General features: G+C 41.2%; 1 protein-coding gene across 1 annotated transcript in view; it reads left to right on the top strand.

Moving 5' to 3' along the window:
- Positions 1-20,210, top strand: part of LOC128703252 (protein Star) — a 170,835-nt gene that overhangs the window by 99,182 nt on the left and 51,443 nt on the right. The gene's annotated exons all lie outside the window — the stretch shown is intronic.

The following is a 20,210-nucleotide window of genomic DNA, read 5'->3' as shown; positions in this document are numbered from 1 at the left end:
CCATTCCCTCTTCACACTATTACACAGTCCATTTACGTTCACAGTCATACACCTAAGGCCTCTTTATAGTTTCCAACCCTTCCTCCTCTCTTCATTCATCCCAGGGCCTCCTGCCCCAGAGCCAGCATAAGGCTTCACACCATCAGCCCCCCCCCTTTTTTGCGATGCCTCTTATCGTGACTACATCGACAGTGCTCTTCCTTCCTCCCAGACCTCTACGCCGGCGTTAGGACATCATCTGAGTCTGACGCCGCCGCTCTCTTCCTCGTGATGCCCTCCACATCCATGTTATCTAATGAGGTTCCCTCACGATGTACCTCAACCTCCACCACGCCTCGTTCCACAGCACACGTTGACAACTCACGCTTACTAGTTGGCCCGTCAACCCTGCTATGGTTTTTATCATTACATTCCTCTACAGGCAACGCCGTGCCTCTCACCAGCTCAGGAACAACATCCTCTGCAGGCGGCGTCAATGTCCTTAACACTTCCTGAAGCTCTTCCTCTAGAGCCTGCACCTCCTCCTGCACTTGCACTTCTGTACTTTTCCCTTGCTTAGTAACAGATCCTTTTACTTCACAGCTTACCTCACACACGCCATTCTCCTCTTTGGAATCCTCCACCTCTTCACTCCACAAGCACCCAAGCCCTTGCTTTCGCGTGGGGCTCTCAACAACAGCTATCACGCTGGTAACTGGTGCTTCACCAGTTTGTGCAGGCGCCCTCCTCAGCTTCACACACGCTCCCGCCATATGGTCGTACGCCCCACATATTCTGCACGTACGTCTCTGTCCGGCATACGATACCATAACTTGCGTCCTGAAATCTTCCAACACGACGTAAGACGGTATGGGATGTCTCAGAGTCATCTTCAGGGAAAAGGTTCCCTCCAGACGGCCCATGTAAGCACCTGCCGTCCACTTGCCTTGTTGTGCCAGATGTACGGTCCCATATGCCTCAAAAACATTCCTGATGTCAGCCTCATCTGCCTCAAATGGGACATTACGAATCTTAACCCACGTAAAGTGGCGAGATACGTCGATCAAACGCACCTTCACAGCTGGAGTAGCGTCAAGACTCACGTCTTGGAATCTCGTCACCAAAGACTCGTACACGGACGTGGAATTCAGTTTGACGACGATTCTGTAAGCCCCATTCAGGGCTACACCATACACCTCATCGTCCTGGATTCCATAGGTCTCCCTAATGATTGTTGGGAGTAATACCTGCGCTGAAGAGGGTGAAATCGCCCCACGAAGCAGCTCAATACCAATGGTATTTACGCGCCTCCTCACACTCAGCACCATGTTGGTACAAGGTAGCTCGCCTGAAAACAGCAGAGGGGTGCAGAGCACAACTGCACTCTACCGTGGTCAGGAAGCGAATGGAGTGACAGTATTACTAGTGCCTGACCGCTCGACTGCGTTAATAAGTAATGAACGAATCTATAGAAGCTTAATCTGAACTTCACATTTCGCGGCACTTTAACAAATCTCAGATACAAGCTGTGAGAACAAACACATTGCTCAAGGGCTAGGTATTGTCTTTCTGTCAGTAAGGGAATATTGGTACTGTGGACTGATTCATATTGACTTTGACTGGCATGATACACTAAGTGAACCATTGTGCAGTAAACATTCCCTTATATGTTGAACATGGTCATTATAATCATAAAAATAAAGATATAGGAAAATAATCGGAGTCGGTATCGGCCGAAAATTGGGTATCGGAAACGGTAAAAATCTTGTTATCGTCCCATCGGTACTATAAACCATTAGTGTGACATTCTTCAAATTATACCACCTCTCACTTTTTTCAAATACATTAATATTATCTGAACTAGCATCTAACCTCAACTCGTCCACCTTGTTTCTTGCTCTCTGAATATTTGTGTAATACATATCGAATACCCTCTGTCCTCTTCCCTCTCCCTGCGCCTCCCAGCTCCTCCATCTTTGCTACTGTCATTATGGCTTAATGCCAACGAATTTCCAATAATAACCAACAATTCTACCTTATTCTGCCTTCAACCGGTATCCCCAAAATTCACTGCCCTGATAATTCACACTGCCCACTTCTGTTGTACCATATTTTATTGTTTTCCCCCAAAAGTCCATACCTATTCCAAGTTAAAGTTCTAACTGCTCACTCAACTGAGTTTGTTTATGTCTTCACCATAGCACAAGATAAATGAACGCTATCTCTGGCATTTATGCCATTTCTTACGCGGAAGTGGTCCAAGTTGTCATTGGTACAGATGTATCCTTAAAGTGTTTGTCCAGCCAGTAATTAACATCAGTTGCCCTGGACAACCATTCAATTCAAACTCTTCTTCTTGACAAAATTCCACATGTTACAGGTCGCCCTCCTTTCTTCTAATTATGTCTATTGCTATCCGAAAACTGAGAAATTCTATCTTTTATGCTTACCAGCTGTATACATGGTGTAATAGTTTAAAAAACTGTCAAGTTGAAGAATGAGATGCTTGTGTAAGATTTGTGAATCTTAACTGAAGAAACGTTTCGCCAGTCAGTAACGTATTCAGTCCAATACAGAGAAGATGATGAGTAGAATGAGGTAATCATTTCTACAAGATTAATGGAATGAACACATCGACTCCAGGCTGAGGGACTCATTACCTCATTCTCCTCATCTTTCGCAATTCTTCTTTGCATTGGACTGAAGAAGCCACTGACTGGAGAAACGTTTCCTCCATAAAGATTTCCAAATGTTGCACAAGTGTCTCATTCCTCTACATTCTCTTGTAAGACGTAGAATGAGGAAAGACATGACTGAAGTGTTTAAATGGAAGATGGGTATAAATAAGGTTGTGTGGAAAATTAAGGCAGTGTGTGTGAGGTAATGGCTGAATCGGGTTAGTGGTCCCTTGTTTCAGTCGTGGATTCAGTCTGAAGCCTGCCGCTCCACTTCAGGGTAATTCAGTGAATGTGTACTAACCTTTATTCCCCACAGTAGACAATGTATGTAGGCAGCTGCGGCAGTAATCTCTGGTTGTGGGTGCCACCTCTGCACATGTGTATATACCAGCACTCATAAGATAAGATAAGATAAGATTTCGTTCGGATTTTTAACCCCGGAGGGTTAGCCACCCAGGATAACCCAAGAAAGTCAGTGCGTCATCGAGGACTGTCTAACTTATTTCCATTGGGGTCCTTAATCTTGTCCCCCAGGATGCGACCCACACCAGTCGACTAACACCCAGGTACCTATTTGCTGCTAGGTGAACAGGACAACAGGTGTAAGGAAACGTGTCGGAATGTTTCCACCCGCCGGGAATCGAACCCGGGCCCTCCGTGTGTGAAGCGGGAGCTTTAGCCACCAGGCCACCGGGGCGGGGGATACCTGAGAAATATCTGTGTGTCACTCAACTGGCTGTGGTGAAAGTGTGGAGTACGAGTGTACTCCATACGTTCACCACAGCCCTTCTTACAGCTGAAATGTGACTAAATCAACCATTCAAATCATTATGAAGCTGTGTGTAGTCTGTGGTCAGTCAAACAAACGGGCTACCACATGGATAAATTGTCATTTTTGTGGAAATTGGTGTCACGCTCCTTGTGCAGATATCCCAGAACTAGCTACAAGCAGTATTAAAACAGAGAAGTGTTTTTGGGTATGCCCAAATGAGGAAAATCTGTGGACTAAAATCACAAGGGTATTAAAAGAGGATAACATCAAAGCTGCTTTCATAGAAAACCTGGAAGCTTTCTACAACAGATGGGAACATAAAAAGTCCGGGCTGAATGGTACTGCCCTTGATACTGGCCATGTAGTCACAAACTGTAAGGCTGGAGGTGATGTCCTGGTAGTCAGTAAATGTAGGGCTGATAGTGCTGTCCTGGGAGACAGTAATGGTGAAGCTGGAGGTGCTGTCCTGGGAGACAGTAATGGTGAAGCTGGAGATACTGTCCTGGGAGACAGTAATGGTGAAGCTGGAGGTGCTGTCCTGGGAGACAGAAATGGTGAAGCTGGAGATACTGTCCTGGTAGACAGTAATGGTGAAGCTGGAGATTTTGTCCAGGTAGTCGGGAATTATACGCAGGAAGGAATACATATAAATGACCTCATAGAGGACAGGAGCCATAGTAGGGAAACAAGTGTAGTCAAAGATAAGATAAAACCAATATTGCAAACCAGAAATACCGCAGGAAATAGCAAACAAGAGGACTCCAATAGCAATAGTGAGGATAAATTACCAAAAACAACTGGTGGGAGCTCCATTGTTGGTGCTAAGGAGGATAGGAATAAGACAGGGAAACATGCACCAACAGGGAATACAGTCACAGAAACCCAAGGCAAACGGAAACCAAGCCTGTGCACATACTATGCACTTGGTATCTGCTGGCATGGGAAATCTGGAAAAACAGATGGGACATGCAACTATGACCACCCTAGAAAATGTCATGCCCATATGACAACAGGAAAATGCAAACTCCCTTCCTGTAAGCTTTTTCACCCTGAAATGTGTACCTCTTCAGTACAGGAAAGACTGTGCTATAACTTAAATTGCCAGGCATACCATCTAAAGGGGACAAAAAGATACAAAACATCCAGGCCATGGGAAAACCTGGGTAGCCACAGCCACTCAAGAGGGAGAGGTTTTTTAGTGCCAGGAAGGAAAAAAAACTGGCAGGAAATGGCAGAAATCGTACACCAAATCCAGTCATTCCTGGAGTGGAACCACAGTCGATGGCCTCCACTCCAAACCAACAGATACAGATACTAATGCCGGAAAAAAAATCCCCCCCCAGTACCAACAATACCACCAGTCCGATAACATTCTTCTTTGCAAATATACAGGGTCTAAAGCCAGCAATAAACAACAAAATACCTTTCATCCGTGGACTGCTTGCAGAGGCAAAGGCAATGTTCGCGGCTTTCACTGAGACCCACATAAAGGATCACTTGGACAACGAAATATGGATCCCAGGTTACAACCTATACAGATGTGACAGAGTGAACAGGCAAAAGGGGGGGGTTGGCCTGTACATTGCAGAGTCACTTGTTTGCACAGAACTGCTTAATGCCTCAAATGACGTAGTGGAAGTTTTAGCAGTAAAGGTCGAGAACCAAAACCTAGTCATTGTGGTAGTCTACAAGCCTCCAGATGCAACATCCCAGCAATTCCAGGAACAGCTGTTAAAAATTGACCACTGTCTGGAAAATCTTCCAGCTCCTGCACCCAACATCTTGCTCCTGGGGGATTTCAACTTAAGGCACCTAAAATGGAGGAATATAGCAAATAATATTGTTGCAGTAATAACACCAGGAGGCAGCTCTGATGAAAACTCACACTCACACGAGCTTTTAAATCTCTGCACAAAATTCAATTTAAACCAGCAAATAATAGAGCCTACTAGACTGGAGAATACACTAGACCTCATCTTCACTAACAATGATGATCTGATAAGAAATGTCACCATATCAAAAACAATATACTCAGATCACAACATAATTGAGGTTCAGACATGTATGCGTGGAGCCTCAGACCGACAAAATGAGACTAGTCACGAGGGAGCATTCACCAAATTCAACTTCAATAACAAAAACATAAAGTGGGACCAAGTAAACCAAGTCCTAACCGATATAAGCTGGGAAGATATACTAAGCAACACAGACCCAAACTTATGCCTAGAACAGATTAACTCGGTGGCACTCGATGTATGCACAAGGCTTATTCCTCTAAGAAAAAGGAGGAGTAGATGTAAAATAGAAAGAGACAGGCGCTCCCTTTACAGGCGACGGAAAAGAATAACAGAGCGGCTAAAAGAGGTCAATATATCAGAAATGCGCAGGGAGACACTGGTCAGAGAAATAGCAAGCATCGAACTTAAGCTAAAAGAATCCTTTAGGAGTCAGGAATCGCGGGAAGAACTAAAAGCCATAAATGAAATCGAAAGAAACCCAAAGTATTTCTTCTCCTATGCCAAATCAAAATCGAGAACAACGTCCAGTATTGGGCCCCTACTTAAACAAGATGGGTCCTACACAGATGACAGCAAGGAAATGAGTGAGCTACTCAAGTCCCAATATGACTCAGTTTTTAGCAAGCCGCTAACCAGACTGAGAGTCGAAGATCAAAATGAATTTTTTATGAGAGAGCCACAAAATTTGATTAACACAAGCCTATCCGATGTTATCCTGACGCCAAATGACTTCGAACAGGCGATAAATGACATGCCCATGCACTCTGCCCCAGGGCCAGACTCATGGAACTCTGTGTTCATCAAGAACTGCAAGAAGCCCCTATCACGAGCCTTTTCCATCCTATGGAGAAGGAGCATGGACACGGGGGTCGTCCCTCAGTTACTAAAAACAACAGACATAGCCCCACTCCACAAAGGGGGCAGTAAAGCAACAGCAAAGAACTACAGACCAATAGCACTAACATCCCATATCATAAAAATCTTTGAAAGGGTCCTAAGAAGCAAGATCACCACCCATCTAGAAACCCATCAGTTACACAACCCAGGGCAACATGGGTTTAGAACAGGTCGCTCCTGTCTGTCTCAACTACTGGATCACTACGACAAGGTCCTAAATGCACTAGAAGACAAAAAGAATGCAGATGTAATATATACAGACTTTGCAAAAGCCTTCGACAAGTGTGACCATGGCGTAATAGCGCACAAAATGCGCGCTAAAGGAATAACAGGAAAAGTTGGTCGATGGATCTATAATTTCCTCACTAACAGAACACAGAGAGTAGTCGTCAACAGAGTAAAGTCCGAGGCAGCTACGGTGAAAAGCTCTGTTCCACAAGGCACAGTACTAGCTCCCATCTTGTTCCTCATCCTCATATCCGACATAGACAAGGATGTCAGCCACAGCACCGTGTCTTCCTTTGCAGATGACACCCGAATCTGCATGACAGTGTCTTCCATTGCAGACACTGCAAGGCTCCAGGCGGACATCAACCAAATCTTTCAGTGGGCTGCAGAAAACAATATGAAGTTCAACGATGAGAAATTTCAATTACTCAGATATGGTAAACATGAGGAAATTAAATCTTCATCAGAGTACAAAACAAATTCTGGCCACAAAATAGAGCGAAACACCAACGTCAAAGACCTGGGAGTGATTATGTCGGAGGATCTCACCTTCAAGGACCATAACATTGTATCAATCGCATCTGCTAGAAAAATGACAGGATGGATAATGAGAACCTTCAAAACTAGGGAGGCCAAGCCCATGATGACACTCTTCAGGTCACTTGTTCTATCTAGGCTGGAATATTGCTGCACTCTAACAGCACCTTTCAAGGCAGGTGAAATTGCCGACCTAGAAAATGTACAGAGAACTTTCACGGCGCGCATAACGGAGATAAAACACCTCAATTACTGGGAGCGCTTGAGGTTTCTAAACCTGTATTCCCTGGAACGCAGGAGGGAGAGATACATGATTATATACACCTGGAAAATCCTAGAGGGACTAGTACCGAACTTGCACACGAAAATCACTCACTACGAAAGCAAAAGACTTGGCAGACGATGCACCATCCCCCCAATGAAAAGCAGGGGTGTCACTAGCACGTTAAGAGACCATACAATAAGTGTCAGGGGACCGAGACTGTTCAACTGCCTCCCAGCACACATAAGGGGGATTACCAACAGACCCCTGGCAGTCTTCAAGCTGGCACTGGACAAGCACCTAAAGGCAGTTCCTGATCAGCCGGGCTGTGGCTCGTACGTTGGTTTGCGTGCAGCCAGCAGCAACAGCCTGGTTGATCAGGCGCTGATCCACCAGGAGGCCTGGTCACAGACCGGGCCGCGGGGGCGTTGACCCCCGAAACTCTCTCCAGGTAAACTCCAGGTAACTCGCCCAGGGACTCGGCCTACCCCGTGAACACTCAAATTGGCGGGCTGAAGATGTCATAAGCTAAACGACTATCTCTAACTTAACTTAAATATGTGTAGTAGTAATGTAGTAATTGTATGTATACTTAGCCTAGGAGTTACGAGGCTAATTCTTAGTAATTAAGTATATACAGAACTGACACCTGTCTAGGCGTCATCACCGTTTCCCTACATTACCCCACTTGGGGGGTGGGTATAAAGGTTCTGAAAAATCACGAAATTCGCCACAGGCAGATATAAATAAGGTTCTGAGAATATCCCTTCAATACGGAATTCAAAATAATGGATTCCGAATAGAGGTTAGATAAATACACGAGTTAAGGGACTGGATTTGAGTGGGACTTGCACATGAGTTAATAGGATTATCAAAGATTATTTCTTGGGTAGCATTGAAAATGGGTTGGGCGAATATTTTAGTTAGTGGGTTTGAATTCGGGAAGGCCCTGCCTAGTATGGGCCATTAGGCCTGCTGCAGTGTTCCTCTTTTGGTCTCCCTTCCCTTTGCGCTTCTGTGTGATTAGTTAATGGTCCAACTCGGACCGAAACGTCCTCATAAATGTCGTTCCCCTATGTGCGGCTCATGTGTGGCTTTTTTTTTATATATTATATTTAAAATGCAGTATACATTATACATGGATGTCAATATACATCAAGAAAACCAATCAACATGAACAACAAATTTAATTACCACACACCTATACACAATTCATAAACGCTTCATACCCTAAATACCCCCAATAATTCGATTAATCTACTCCAGCACACTTCCACCATATGCGAAGTGTTATACTAACAGTCAAAATGTAAAAAACCTTCACATACCATTAAACCCTATTCTCCCCCCTCCCCCAAAAGGTACCTTACTAAATCATACTTATTTGCACAGGAAATAAAAGCTACCCCCCCTCACAGAAACCATCCATCAAAACCTACAAATCGGTGCACAAACTATAAGACCTCCAGAACTAGTTACTCTTAGTAACATTTATGACAACATTACCTTGATTACAAAAGGTAACATGCCCTAATTCTCAAAAATGGGCCAACCACCCAAAAACCCTTTATTCACTGCCTACCATATAGTGGTAGTGATAACAAGACACACACCACTACTGAAACTCATAAACAATAAACAGTCACAGTATTGTGCCTTTTTTTGTTACTCATAAACAACTCTCCTCCAACAGAATATCTGTCAAAATATGTATTTACACAAAATAATACATTTTTATAATGCCATACGAATACACTTAAGTTAAAAATTAAAAAAAAAATAAAGAGGAAACATACGACAAGCATGTACTTAATATATAAAATTTCCCTTCACATACATTGTCGCACAACCTGTAACCTATAGTCATAACCAGGCCTCTGAAACATTATATGCAAGGCCTTATGTACCATAATACAATCTCACTGTGGAAAATGCTGTATATATTTTCCAGAAATTCAGTATTTATATGTAAATAGATGGCCATACTGTATTTAATAATATTTATGTCATAGAAAACGGAAAGCCTGCGTTTGCGCAGACGAGACTCGCCATCTTGGTTTTGAATTGGATACAACGTTAGTGTAATGGGAAGGAATTTTCGTGCTCTAGAGGTTAAAATTGGGCTGACACCTCTCAAATAGGAGGCCAAATTGTTGGACATGCATTCCTGCATAACTTGAGATATCAGACGACTGGACAAGACAGCTCCAGGAACCTCAGATAAGCTCTCTAGATTTGTGTATAATTCTGGCCAGTGTTTTCATAAATTTAGTTAGTGAGGTTTTTCTGAGTATGATACAACTTAATATCCAGTCAAATTGGTGAGTGATATTAAGATATATTTTCCTTCTGTTATGTAATTGTGTATATATATATAACCATTTATTATTTTTAATATACAGTCCACTAATTTATATATTTACCAGTATTCCTGGTGTATGTATATTTCATTTAATTAATAGGTCCAGAGCAACTTGTGGATATGACAGTGGTAGGTATCGAAGGGGGACATTTTTGCGACCTAGGTGTCCCAAATTCCTACTTGTCTAACTGATAAATAATAATTATCTTTGTTCATTTACTGTTATGTATATAATGATACATTCAGCTAAATGCAATTTTCCACATTTAATTTGCCCGTTGGTCCTTCTTGAACCGGAGGTAATTAGTGAAGTCATTAATTGGTTAATTACTTAATAATTATATGTGAAATGAGAGAAGGAGGTGGATGTTAAGTTCACAAATTTATTTAATGTGTAGTGGATTATAATTATTACAATATTAATTTTGATAAGTCAAGTCTGGCTAAGTTTATATTAATTTGTATAATATTAATTTGATAAGACAATTCTGGCCAAGATTTATATCATTGTATGTGTAATTGATAAGCCAGGTGTTGCTAATTATATTAATGTGTATAATATTAATTTTACTTAATGTGTAGTGGATTATAATTATTACAATATTAATTTGATAAGACAATTCTGGCCAAGATTTATATCAATGTATGTGTAATTGATAAGGCAAGTGTTGCTAATTATATTAATGTGTATAATAATTTTGCTATGCCAAATTCTGGCAAGAATTTATATTAATTTGTATAATAATTTTGATAAGCCAAGGCTGGCTGAAGGTTTGTGTTAATGTACATTTAAAATTTATATATAAATTTCTTACATGTGTAATTGTTAAGCTCAAGTGTAGCTAACATTATTAATGAGTATTTAAAATTTATATTACAATTTTTTACATGTAATTGCTAAGATCAAGCAGCTAGAATTTATTTAAAGGTAAGTTGTACTATTTACCTTTATAAAGTGCATAATTTAGTACATAATCAGTGTTATTAATAAAGTTGAATTTAATACATTGCATCATGGCTGAAAATGAGGAAATTAATGTAGAAGACAAACATATGGAATATAGAGCAAAGAAAGCATCACTGCAAGCTAGAAAAGGTCATGTAACAAAAGCATATAATAAATGTTTGGTATTAATGAATCAAGAAACTGTGAATACTGATGATTTAAAATTGTATTTAGATGCTTTAGGTAATAGATATGATTCATACAAATTATATTACAACAAATATGAAGGAGATTTGTTAGTAAACTGTGTAGATGAGAGTGAAGTAGATCTCATGATTAATCAGTATTATGAATTAGAGGAAAAGATTTTTTCTTGTGAAAGTCAGGCTTTGAATAAATTAAAATGTGTAAACCAGGCAGTTAATCAGTCTGCTCCAACAAATAAGATGTATTTGCCAAAACTCCCAGAATTATGTTTACCTGTGTTTAATCCTGGTGAAAATTGGGAGGAATTTTGGTCAATTTTTAAAGCAGCTGTGCATGACAGGAGTGACCTAGCCTGTGTAACTAAATTATTTTACCTCAAAGGGCAGGTAAGAGGAGATGCTGACATACTCATACAAGCCTTTCCCAATGTAGATGACTCTTACAAGGAAGCAGTTGACTTGTTGAAAGTCACTTATGGTAATATAGAACAAAGTAGGTTGGATCTAGTTAACATCATTGTTAATTTAAAATCCCCAGATCACACTTACAAAGGTTTACAGCAGTTTAGAGTTAAACTGGAGAGCACTCTCAAAACTTTAAGTAATAAATATAATCTGAAGGAATCAGACTGGTTATTGAGTGCCATAGTACAGAATAAATTAAGCTGTAAAACACTTGAATGGATCACAAGGGTTATTTTGGTCTGGAGGAAATAAGACTAGGTCTACAAGAATTAACTGTTCAGTTGCAGAGCAGCCAACTAACTCATTTTAAAGATGCAACACATGATAACTCTGAGGTATCTGTCAAGTTTCACAAAGGGAAAAATTATCCCAATGTTAATAATCAAAATTCATTTCCTAAAAAGAGTTGCATAGGTGCATATCAAAGAGCAGGAATCAGAAATAATGATTCTCCACAAGGTAAGAAGAATAAGTACCCTCCTAAGAGTAGCCCAGTTAATAGGAAACCAGTCAAAGAAAGGAGAGATTGTCTTTTCTGCAAGGGTACTCATTTTTCTAAGAATTGCAATGCATACAATTCATGGAATGATAAAGTTGAAAGATTGGAGGAACTTGACAGATGTATCAGATGTTTAGGTAATCACAATGTAAAGGATTGTTATGCCAAATTAAACTTCTGTTATCAATGTCACAAAGGAAGACACCATATAGTCATGTGTAAAGGTCTATATGATAATGTTGACAATCCTGACACAACAGTGGCTAATGTAAAAATTGCTGCTAATGTTAATAATGATGGTTTTTCTGAAGTAGCCTTACCTGTGTTACAGGTAAAAATTGATGATAAAAGGCATAAATTAAAAAATGTAACTGCATTATTAGACCAAGGATCCCAGCGTACTTTCATAAAACGTAAATGTCTTGATGGTATGAAAGTACAGATGGGAGATCCCACAAATTTATAATTATCTGGTTTTCTCTTGGATAAAAGGGCTCAATTGTATGACACTGTTTATGTAACTGTCAGGTTGGGCAATGAGAAAAAACGTGTTAATGCAGTAATTGTAGATAGAATTCCAGAGAAAATATATACAGTAGGGCTTAGTAAAGCTACAGAAAGACTTTCACATAATGTAAATTTAGCACCTTCTGGTGTAAGTGATGATTCTGTAGGCCCAATAAATATTTTGATAGGTAGTGACTATTATGCCTCCTTTGTAAAGGGTATGGTAAAGAAATGTGGTGTCACCCTTTTGAAGACTGCAGGAGGCCATGTAATGTATGGTAGGATTCCTCGTAATAATAATTCATGACTAGAGGAAACTACAAATACCATAACTGTGTGTCTTGCTCATGAAGTCGTGCCCCAGTATAATTTTTTCATAAAGGATCGTCTTGAGCCAGTGCATAAATTGTGGGAATTAGACAGCATTGGAATAAATGTAAATGAAGAAAGTCCAGACGATTCTTTTACTCAAGAACAATACCTGAGAGATGTAAAATTTGAATCTGGACAATACTGGGTACGACTTCCGTGGAGACTGAACCATCCAAAATTACCCACTAATTACAGAATGGCATATGGACAATTAAAGGCTCAGCTCCGCGAGCTGAGTAAGACACCAGAATTGCTAACTGCCTATAATGATATAATTGCTGAGCAGTTAATTAATAAATTTATAGAAGAGGTACCTCCTGAGCAAGCCAAAATTTATGGTCACTATTTGCCACATCACGGAGTGAAGAAGGATTCTAAGACCACTCCTTTGAGGATTGTGTTTAATTGTAGTGCCAGGAGTAACAAAAATGTACCTAGTTTAAATGACTGTTTGATGACAGGTCCGTCGTTGATGGAAAAATTAGGAGATATCTTATTAAATTTCAGAGTAAAGAATTATGCTTTTATGGCTGACATAAGTAAAGCTTTCCTAAGAGTGGGTTTACAAGAGGATGACCGGGATTGTACCCGCTTCTTATGGCCTGAGAATCCTAGTGACCCACTTAGCACTCTGAAAACCTTTCGCTTTAGGAGCATATTATTTGGTGCTACATCCAGTCCCTTCCTACTTCAAGCGACGATAAATGCACACCTTAAATGTATGGAAAGTCCATTGAGTAAAGTAATGAGCAAACAATTTTATGTGGACAATTTCCTGGGTGTGACGTCAACTGAAGAGGAACTGTTAATGACTTATGGAGAGGCTAATGAAATAATGCAAAGTGCAAATATGCCTCTCAGGGAATGGAATAGTAATTCGTCCAAATTAAAGGACAAAATAAGTAAAGATTACCCTGGAGATGAAGTGCCAAAATGTAGTAATGTATTGGGATTAACTTGGGATACTGAGAGAGATTTGTTAATGTTAAAACCTAATAATTACAGTATGCCAAATAAATTAGCTAAGAGAGTTTTGCTTGCTGAAGTTTCCAAATGTTTTGATCCACTAGGTTTAGTGTCACCCCTTACTATAAGAGGGAAATTATTAATACAGGAAGCATGGAAACTTAAAAGTGCTTGGGATGAAATTCTACCTGAGGAATTCATTAACAGGTGGGATGAATTATTTGGCGATTATGAAAAAATTCCAATGTTGGAGTTCCCACGCCAGGTGGCCAATCCAAATGGGAAAAATGTACTCCACATTTTTTGTGATGCTTCAAAATTGGCATATGGAACAGTTGCTTACCTTCAATGTAATAGTGTTATTTCTCTTGTTATGTCTAAGGCTAAAGTGTCTCCAATTAAATCATGTACCTTACCTCAGTTGGAATTAACAGCTATTTATGTAGGTGTCAAATTAGCTAATTATATAAGAAATAAGTTGCAGGAGATAAATATTAGTGACACTGTAATTTGGTCTGATAATGAGGTATCCTTACAATGGATTCGTAATGGAAACAGTAAAATTGTGTACGTACAAAACAGAGTCGCTGAAATTTATCAGATGCAAGAGAAGTATAATAGTTTGGGTCAGCATATGTTAACATTTAATCATATTCCTGGTGAAAAGAATCCAGCTGATTTCTTGTCTCAAGGTTTATCTTATGCTAAATTTGTAAATGCTGTATCATGATTTAAAGGACCGAGCTGGTTGGTAAATAAAGCTAATTGGCCTGTACAAAAGGCATATATTGCTCCTGTTGCAATTACTGTGACCACCGCTCCAATAGTTTGTCCTTCCTTAGCCATTGATATAAATAGGTATTCTTCTTTACCCAAACTAATCAATGTAACTAAGTTGGTGTTTAAATTTCTAAACAAGATGAATATATATTAGTTTTCACATCCTCTTCAATATTGGATAAAGAGGGTACAGGAGGAAATCTATGGAAATGAGATTAAATTGATGATGGAAAGTAAAATTGTGAAAGGTTCCATAATAGAGAAATTGGGGCTGTATTTAGAGAACAATGTAATTAGGTGCAGAGGTAGGTTACAAAATGCTGAATTGGGTGATTATGTTAAACACCCTGTCTTACTGCCCAAAACTCATCATCTAACAAATTTAATTGTTCTAAATGCCCATAAAAATGTAATGCATGGTGGGGTACAAGATACTTTAAATTGTATTAGGGAACCTTTCTGGATTCCACAAGGATGGCAAAGTGTAAAAAGGGTGATTAAATCTTGTGCAATATGTCGCCGTGTGGATGCCAGATCCTATATGTACCCAGGTCCTCCACCATTGTCAAATGAACAATTTGAGTCGTTTAGCAACGAACTCCGGCCGGCCGCAGTGTGGAAAATACTGTATATATTTTCCAGAAATTCAGTATTTATATGTAAATAGATGGCCATACTGTATTTAATAATATTTATGTCATAGAAAACGGAAATTCTGCGTTTGTGCAGACGAGACTCGCCATCTTGGTTTTGAATTGGATACAACGTTAGTGTAATGGGAAGGAATTTTCGTGCTCTAGAGGTTAAAATTGGGCTGACACCTCTCAAATAGGAGGCCAAATTGTTGGACATACATTCCTGCATAACTTGAGATATCAGACGACTGGACAAGACAGCTCCAGGAACCTCAGATAAGCTCTCTAGATTTGTGTATAATTCTGGCCAGTGTTTTCATAAATTTAGTTAGTGAGGTTTTTCTGAGTATGATACAACTTAATATCCAGTCAAATTGGTGAGTGATATTAAGATATATTTTCCTTCTGTTATGTAATTGTGTATGTATATAACCATTTATTATTTTTAATATACAGTCCACAAATTTATATATTTACCAGTATTCCTGGTGTATGTATATTTCATTTAATTAATAGGTCCAGAGCAACTTGTGGATATGACAGTGGTAGGTATCGAAGGGGGACATTTTTGCGACCTAGGTGTCCCAAATTCCTACTTGTCTAACTGATAAATAATAATTATCTTTGTTCATTTACTGTTATGTATATAATGATACATTCAGCTAAATGCAATTTTCCACACTCACAATATATAGATACATTACTGCATTGCACAATGCAACTAAATATCCTTGCCACCAACCCGATATACAAATCTTGTGCCATACAGTCTGCGTCCTACAAAAAGGTTAATCCCAGACTTTGTGTCACCACATACCAACATACATATGTCATGCCATAGTAACACCAGATTATACTTTCTTTGTATAGCACCTTTGAAGACACTCCCACAAGAACGTTCAATCATTCCCAAACACACAAATACTGTATGATGTACCCTCACACACACCTTATATACACACAATAATGTAGTGCAACAAGACACTACGTACATATTTTATCCAAAACCGTCTAAAAACAATGTGAAAAACATGTGTTATACCACCACCCACACCACACACACACCACAAATAAATCATATTTGTTTATTACAAAAACATACCTCACTCGCTAACACCCAACCACACTTCCACACTCAAGAAACTAGCCCGCCGCTACCCCTTACTTTGAATTTAAATCTCTTAAATCCTTCAATCGAAATCTACAATAACCCTCAGTAAATGCTGCCTCCCATCTTCCCCCATAAAGATCCCTATTGCGACACTTAGTTCTATATACTGTAGCCCCTAACACTTTTATCCTTTCCTCCACACCTCCCTCATGGCCCAAGATGTATAAATAAAGTTAGTAACCACATACGCAACCGCATTCACCACCATCTGACTCCCCCCACCTATATCTAAACTTAACACCCTCAACACCTGTAACCCTTCCCCACCCACTAACCTAACCACCCTACTTACCCATACCCTCACATCTTCTAAATAGTTACAAAAGTACACAGCATGAAAAATAGTTTCCGGACATCCACACGCTTTGCTCTCCCCACCCTCCCTTAGTCTCCTATTAAATAACACGACCCCAGACGGCAAAATCCCATGTAAAAACCTAAACATAACCTCCCTAACACCTGGTTTTACACGCAAATGCGTGTACATAGGGCATGCCCCCTCAATTGCCGCCACCAGACTCGCCCCCCACCCTCTCAAGAACCCTCAATTTAAGGTGATCCGGATTCCTCACAGTCAGTAAAACCCGCAACATAGCCTCTCCAAAAGTTAAATCCCTACCCCTCCACCACCATTGCATATCCTTGCACAGTCTTTCAAGCCTCCCTCGCCCCCCTCCCTCGAATAACCCCGTTTTAAAAACACACTCAACATACGCTTTTCAAGAGGTATAAGCCCCAGCCCCCCCGGCTAACGGGAAGTGACACCACCCCTCTACTTAGCCAGTCACAACCTGATCCCCATATAAATCTGAAAACTCCAAGTTGCAACCGTTGCACCTCACACCGCCTCAACGGATATATTGCCACCACGTGCCATAGCTTGCTATACAACAGGACATTTGTGACTATAACCCTCTGATGCAACATTAGCTGCGCCGCCCTCAAACCGCCCAATCTTTTCAAAACCCCATCCACGGTGTGCCTCGAATTTGCCTCTTGCGCATCCCTATCATTCCTCATGTACACTATCCCATATGTCAACAGCTGATCCACCACACTCCACCCGCCCTCTACAGTCCCACCATTATGTATGCTATCCCCTAGATCCATATACTTGGACTTTACATTATTAATTTTCATCCCCATAGCCTCACCAAAGATGTCTACCACCCTACCTACCTTATGTAAATCCCTCTCATCCCTCACCAAAACAGTCGTAGCATCCACATAACCCACTATATCCACTCCACCCTCTCGTTCAGTATCAACCCCTCCTCCTGCTATACTCCACCTAACCGCCTCATAAAAGGGTTCCTGAAGACATGCAAAAAATATTTGTGACAGAGGGCATCCCTGTCGCAAACCCCTTCTCATATGTATGCTAACACCTAGTCCTCCATTAACCTGTACTCTCATAACTGCACCCAGATACAAAGTTTTCGCCCAAGAAATAATTTCCCTCCCGAAACCCAGCCAACGCATGAAACTCCATAATGCATCCCTCTCGACACTATCGTAAGCCGCTCTCCAATCCAATGCCAAAACACCCCTGCTGCTCTATGAAACTCCTAATAACTCCATGCCCTTCATACATTGACCTACCCGGTATTCCATATTGCCCTCTATCAATTACTTTACCTAACACCTTTTTTATTCTATTCCCCAATATCCTTGCAAATAACTTATAATCACTGCACATAACTGATATTGCACGGTAATTCTCCACTGTGGTCTGTCCACCCTTCGGAACTAATACGACAACAGCAGTCCTTTGTTGCTCACCCATTTCCCCCTCATCCTTCATTACATTGAACAACCTGACTAAAAACCTTCTCAAAACTTCCCAATTCCTAACATAGAAATCATTAGGCAACCCGTCTACACCCGGCACCTTACCTAAGCTTGCACCGGCTAAAGCTTGCCATATCTCCTCTTCTGTAATCTGTCCTTCCAATGTCTCCCTATCTGTACCATCAAGCTCACATTACACAAAACCTCCCATTTCCCGTAAAGCAGCATTTTGTATACCCACATGCTGTGTATATGACCTAAACCATGCATCTAGATATCCACTCATACCCTCAGTCGACACTAATACCTGCCCCTCCTTATACCCTTCCATCCCCACATGAACAGTTAATCCCTTCATCTCTGTAGCTGCTCTTCTCTTACGCTGTCCTCTCAACACACATGCAGAAAGCCTATCACCCCATAACACCTCATCCAGCCCAGCCAAAACTCGCGCACCATCGAATCTTTCATTTTGCAAATCCCTAATACTCTTCTTTAATCCCTCAATATCTCCCACCGGATAACTAACACTCCCACGCTCATAGCAAGCTCTCAACTGCCCCTCAAGATAAGATTGATACCCATACTTTAATCTATTATACTCCCTCCCACTACGTACATAAAAATCCTTAATACTTGATTTCACCACCAAGTCCCACCAATTAACCGGATCACCATTCCCAGGTACCTCCACCACCAACCCCTCCCAAAATTGCTTAAATGACTGTCGAGGCTCTTCTTCCTGCAACAACTTTACATTTAACTTCCAATACCCCCTACACCTTCGTGGCAACCCCTCCCAACCTATATCCACCAAAACACCCCTATGATCAGAAAATACCACGTCCATCACCCTCACACTATGTATTACTACTGTTCTGGGGACGTACAAACGATCGAGCCTAGCAGCATATCCACGCCTAATAAATGTATGCTCCACTGCCCCCCTCCACAAATATTGGTCAAACCCACCCCAGATAACAATTCTCCCAATATTCCCATACAATGCCCTGCCCCTCTCGGTTCAACATCCTTACGCCTTATCACACAGTTCCAATCGCCTCCTATCACGGCTACTCCTGGCAATCCACACAAGTAATATACCAGAACATCCCTCACAAATTTATTCTTAACACATACATCACCCTCTGCTGGGCCATACACACACACCAATGTCATCTGTACCTGACCCCATAACCCATCCACACGAATCACGCTCCCCTCCCCCCCTTCACAATGCCTGACAATGCTTTACCGAAAGAGCCACATCTCCTTTCAATCTGACTGTATGCTCAACATACACATTATATCCATCCACCTTCAACTCATAACCATGTGTTCCTGCAAGAACACGACGTCAACACCATGACGCACCAAATACTCCCTAAACCACTCACACTTTCTCTGCGACCTCAAACCATTGATGTTCAATGTCAAGCACTTAAAACCGACAAAGGGGGTTTCCCTCTTGACACTACTGATTTGTCACCTGATCATCTCATTGCACCCCTATCCCTCCACCCCCCCCCCTTTTTGTGCACTCTTACCCAACCCCTGTCCCTGAGTGCCTCTTGAACCCCTCTGCATGGCATCCATCCATGTTTTCTTCCCAGAACGTTGTGCGTGCGTAAGCACTTCATCTGAATCATAAATCACTGCTGCGAGCTTTAGTGTCACACCCTCAACCTGCATCTTGTCATCCTGTTCATCACCATGATGAACCTCTACCTCCACCGTTCTCACAGAGAGGGCATCCTTGTCACACACCTTAGGAGAACTACCTTTGCCCCGCCCTCCTCTACAGCAGACCCAAGATCCAGGTCTGTACCATCGTCTTGACAAGGGCTCTTGTTGCCCAAAATTTCCCCAAACATTGATATTATCGATTCTTCCTCCTTACTGTCATTCATTTCTGTGATGATCTCCTCCAGCACTTGAACAACATCCAAGGAAGGGGAGTCCCCCCCCACTCATAGCACCTGCCCTCTCCTTCTCCTCCTCCCTCTCAACCTCCCCACTCCATGACACTGCAAAGGCAGTGTCATATACGGCTGATCTTGATCCGCTATCCTCTCCTCGACATCTCTTCATTGTTGCTGGTCCTTGTCTCCATGTCCTCTACCACATTGCACAGCCAGG

This window comes from Cherax quadricarinatus, chromosome 12 (assembly GCF_038502225.1).
Source record: "Cherax quadricarinatus isolate ZL_2023a chromosome 12, ASM3850222v1, whole genome shotgun sequence".
NCBI classification, from domain to species: domain Eukaryota; kingdom Metazoa; phylum Arthropoda; class Malacostraca; order Decapoda; family Parastacidae; genus Cherax; species Cherax quadricarinatus.
This window is presented reverse-complemented; position numbering and strand designations above follow the sequence as displayed.